The sequence below is a fragment of the Babylonia areolata genome, chromosome 4 (assembly GCF_041734735.1).
Source record: "Babylonia areolata isolate BAREFJ2019XMU chromosome 4, ASM4173473v1, whole genome shotgun sequence".
NCBI classification, from domain to species: Eukaryota; Metazoa; Mollusca; class Gastropoda; order Neogastropoda; family Buccinidae; genus Babylonia; species Babylonia areolata.
The window spans coordinates 41932961-41937960 of record NC_134879.1 but is presented as its reverse complement, the minus strand read 5'-3'; the positions used below and the strand labels follow the sequence as shown (position 1 = coordinate 41937960).

At 45.5% G+C, this 5000-nt stretch overlaps 1 protein-coding gene across 1 annotated transcript in view; it reads left to right on the top strand.

Moving 5' to 3' along the window:
• Positions 1-5000, top strand: part of LOC143281188 (uncharacterized) — a 446958-nt gene that overhangs the window by 286644 nt on the left and 155314 nt on the right. The window lies entirely within an intron of this gene.

Genomic DNA, 5000 nt, shown 5'->3' with positions numbered 1-5000 from the left:
CCTCTCAATCCCCCTCTCATCTCTCTCCAATCTCAGGAGCACATGTTTTTCAGCCCCCCCACCCCACCCCCCACACCCCCTCCACACACACACACACACTCCCACTCCAGGCCGTGTTTTGGTCAAACACCAGAAGATGTTTGGCACACAACATGAGCACAGAGAGCTGATCTTTTCTCTTTCTCTCCTCCTCCTCCTCCTCCTCCTCCTCTGTCTCCTCCCCCTCCTCCTCCCCCTCCTCCTCCTCTTATCCCTCCTCCTAGTCGGGATGATGATTGGGGTTTGGTTGGGAGGAGGGAGGAGGAAGAGAGAGAGGGGGGGTGGGGGAGGGGAACAGTGGCTGACACTTGTCCACAAGTGTGTCACTTGTCCGGCAGAAGCGCCATGGCCAATTGATGCGGAGTCCCCCCCCACCCCCACCCCACCCACCCCTACTCTCTTTTTCATTTTGTTTGTGGGGGAAGGGGGTGATGGGGGAAGGGTAGGGAGGGGGGAAAGGGGGAGGGGTGTGGATGGGAGGAGGCTTTAAAAAAAAAAATCCTGGACAGTTTAATGGCCAAAAGAGCGGGATACACAGTGTGAAAGCGATGTGGTGGGTTTGCGAAAGTTTTGTTGTTGCTGCTGTTGCTGCTGCTACTACTGCTGCCGCTGCTGCTGCTGTTGTTGTTGTTGTTGTTGTTGTATAGGAGTGATTGGACAACAGTAGATGTGGAGGTGGAGGTGGTGGTGGTGGTGGTGGTCGCGCAGGAACGCTTGCGCTAGAGCGTGTGCGTGCGTCTGCATGGATGTTTATGTTTGTGTTCGTTCGTTCTTTTTGCTTGAACGTCTCTATCCACATGTGTGATTTTAGACACAAATCCATCATCTTCCGCACCCACCCATGCCTTAAATCATCACTAATTTCCATGTTCCTCTCTCCTCTATTAGCATTTTAAAAAAAAGGGGGGGGGGTATATAAACGAAATAAATCAAACAAACCAGTCAACCTGTAGAATCACAACAAAGAGCCAATTGAGTTCTAAATCAAACTCTGAATTATTTCAAACATATGTTGATTATCATATAAGACATTTCTAATGGAAGCAGATGGGACTGCAGATTTTGTGAAGGACATAGTTAAATATGGTTTTAACTGTTCACATTTTTATGGATGATATGTACGGGGGTTTATTTCATTGCCGCAAATGCAAGTCACATTAGAAGTATATATGTGTGTTTATATATATATATATATATATATATATATATATGTGTGTGTGTGTGTGTGTGTGTGTGTGTGTGTGTGTGTGTGTGTGTGTGTGTGTGATGCATACGTGTTATGGGTACTTGTATGTAGTATTTCAGTTTACTCGCGTATCCATTTTAATGGTTAGCACACTCAAAACAAAATGTCAAGAAATGATTACAATACAAATGAAAATCCGGTGTCGTCTGTTGGTAATACTGTGCAATGGTTAACTAGTTTCGTACGCGAACACCGATTTAGACAAAACGATACTCTCATTTCAAGACGACGTTGTTAAGTTGGGGAAACTAGACTCTCCGCGCTATTCCCCCCCCCCCCCCCACCCCCATCCCTCGTCCTTGTCTGATGTCACTTGCAAATAGGTCTGTGTCCGTCTTAATTTGGCTTATGAAAATCGGGTCTTGGTCATCGACATTGTTTTGGGTACTGACCATCGTATGCTAGCTTTGCCATTTTCGATAAAAGAGTGAATGAATGAATGAACGATTCAATGAATGAATGAATGAATGAATGAACGAACGAACGAATGAATAAATGAACGAATGAATGAACTAATGAATGAATGAATGAATGAAGCACTATGAAAGAGATAAATCTTACTATCGATAAAATAGACCTGTCCGTCTTGCCTTTATTTTGCTATCTCCATTCAATAATAATAATAATAATAATAATAATAATGTACATTTAATCCATACATACGATTAGATGAATATGCTTATCAATTAACAAACAAACCAACAAACACACAAATAGATGATGAAAATGAATGAATGAATAAATAAATAAATAGATAAACTTTTGTTTTATTAAGTGAAGAAAGAAACAGGAAGAAACGAAGGTTTTCGTATTCGCAATTCGAACAGATCCAGACACACTCTTGTCCATCTGCTTCTCTTCAATACCCCCCACCCCCTCACCCTCACTCCCCCCCTCTCCTCCACCCCCCTCGCCCCTCCACCCCCACCCCCACCCCCACCACCACCACCACGCCCCCCTCCCCCCCAAGCAACATCCTCCCGATCCCCGTATCTTGTGATGTGCCGTCTGATCTCTGTTGTTCCAGACAATTTAACTGTTGTCGCAGACATTGGCGCTTCTGTTGTGGACGCAGACACTCAATGACATTAATCTTTATTCCCGGTTCCGACTGTCAACGGAGTTCTTCCTGCTTTGATGGCTTTGTTTTTTTGGGGGGTCGTTGATGTGTGTGACCTTTTGTGCTTTGTTTTTTTACATTATTTTGTGCTTCTCTTTTCACTTTCTTTTTCTTTGTTCGTCAATTCGTTCCTTAAAAAAAAAAAAAACAACCTTTTTTGTTGTTGTTTTTTTGTTGTTTTTTGGGGTGTGTGTGTGTGTTTTTTTTTATATTCTATTTCAATTTATTGCTGTAACAACAGTGGATTTCAAAGAATTGCTCTCATAACACATTCCTTTCTCCACTCGAACATTCGTTTCATTTTTAGAGCTCTGTTTGTCTGTGTGTTTGTGTGAGTGTCTGGGTTGTTTTGGTTTTTTTTCGTTTCTTTTTATGTGTCTGACTGTCTGCCTCTCTAATCTCTCGCTCTTTCAGGCTCTCTCTCTCTCTCTCTCTCTCTCTCGCTCGCTCCTCTCTCTATCTCCCCTCTCTCTCTCTCTTGCTCTCACTCACTCTCTCTCACTCTCTCTCTCACTCTCACTTTCACTCTCACACTCTCTCTCGCTCTTTCACTCTCTCTCGCTCTCGCTCTCTCTCACTCTCTCTCTCTCTCTCTGTCTCTCTCTCCAACCCTCTGAATCTGAATCATCTGAATCTCTCCAACCCTCCTCATCTTCTTTCTGCGCTTCTTTCAGTTTTTCTTTGTCTCCCTGTCTCTATCTCTGTTTCTCCGTCTCTGTCACTGTCTCTCTCTCTCCCTCTCTCTCTCTCTTTCTCTCTTTCTTTCTCTCTCTCTCAGTCTCTCTCTCTCACAGTCTCTCTCTTTCTCACTCTCTTTCTCTCTCCCTCTCTCTCACCATCCCTGTCATACATTTACGCACGCGCACGCACGCACTAAACACGCATGTATGCATATTACACACACACACACACACACACACACACACACACACAGAGCTGCGCGCGCACTCAGAGACAGACAGACAGACAGACATATACAGACTGGGGAATTCAGAGAATGGCAGACAGGGGGACGGGAGGGTGGGGGGGGGAAAGAAAGAAAGAGAGAGAGAGAGAGAGAGAGAGAGACCTTTTAAGCAGTTCCGTCACGGCTGTTTCAAAAAAAACAAACAGAAGCGATTGTGACAAAACAAACTAAACGGAAAAGCCGAAAGCATACAAAAAAGCCATTCTGAATTATACGCTGCTTTCCCTCATAACAGAGTGTTTAACCTCCCTGGACAAAAAAAAAAAAAAAAACCCAACAAACAAAAGAACACAACCGTCAACCGCTTTCATACGCAAACAAACAAGACAACAGGGGGAAAAATGCTGAATAACAAAGACACAAAATAAAGAAAAAAAGAAGAAAAAAAAAAGACAGAATTAAAACTACGGAAACAGAAAGACAGAATTTCAGAAGCAGAGCGGAGAAGAAAAAAAAAAAAAAGGAAAAGAAAAGAAGAAGAAAAAAAGACGAAGACAGAGAAAGAATATATGTATAGGAAGAAACACGGTTTTCTCGGATTAAACTTGGCATTCGAGGGTGTGTGTGTGTGTGTGTGGGGGGGAGGGAGGGTGCGGGGGGGGGGGGGGGGGTCTTTATGTTTTTTTCGTCCGATGTTATTGTTCTGGAATATATGGATCGCGAAAATAAATGTAGAAGACGTAAAGGAGCGGCAAGCAGTGTCTAAGCTTATTTTCTGATTGTGGGTAGGGAGGGCGGGGGGGTGGGGGGGGAATGAAGGGGTAGAGGGGGTGGAGGGGGCGGGGCTATGGGTAGGGGGGGAAGGTTTTCTTGTCACAACAAATTGTCGGCAACAGGTTTATCTTGGAGAGAGGGTGGGTGGGGTGGGAGATGGAGGTGTGTGTGTGGGGAGTGGGGGTTGGGGGGGGGGGGGGGCGGTTAGGAAGGAGGAATGTTCGATGGCAATTTTGCATAATGCTCTTGGAAGCGGAACCGAATACTTGCGCTTTTTCTTTTGCGTGACATGAAGAATTTTTTTTTTTAACTTTTGTCTTCTCTCTCTCTCTCTCTCTCTCTCTCTCTCTCTCTCTCTCTCTCTCTCTCTCTCTCTGTCTGTCTGTCTGTCTGTCTCTCTCTCTCTCTGTGTCTCTGTCTCCGTGTCTCTGTCTCCTCTCCTCTCTCTGTCTCTCTGTGTCTTCCATCTCTCTGCCTCTTCTCTTTCCTATTCTGTCTCTGTCTCTTTGTCTGTTTCTCTCAGTCTGTCTCTGTCTCTCTGTCTCTGTCTCTCTGTCTCTCCCCCGTCTCTCTTTGTCTCTCTCTCTCTCTCTCCCTGTTTCTGCCTCTGTGTCTGTCTCTTTTCTCTCTTTCTTTCTTACTCTCTCTCTCTCTCTCTCTCTCTCTCTCTCCGTCTCTCTCCCCCTCTCTCTCTCTCGCCATCCCTCTCTCTTTCTCTCTCTCCCTCTCGCCATCCCCCCCCTCTCTCTCTCTCTCCCCTCTCCCCCCTCTCTCCCTCTCGCCATCCCCCCCCTCTCTCTCTCTCTCTCTCCCCTCTCCCCCCTCTCACCCTCCCTCTCTCTCCCTCTCTCTCTCTCTCCCCCCCCCTCAACAGACAGTGATACTGAATTCTTAACTCGCATGGCACTCGGAAC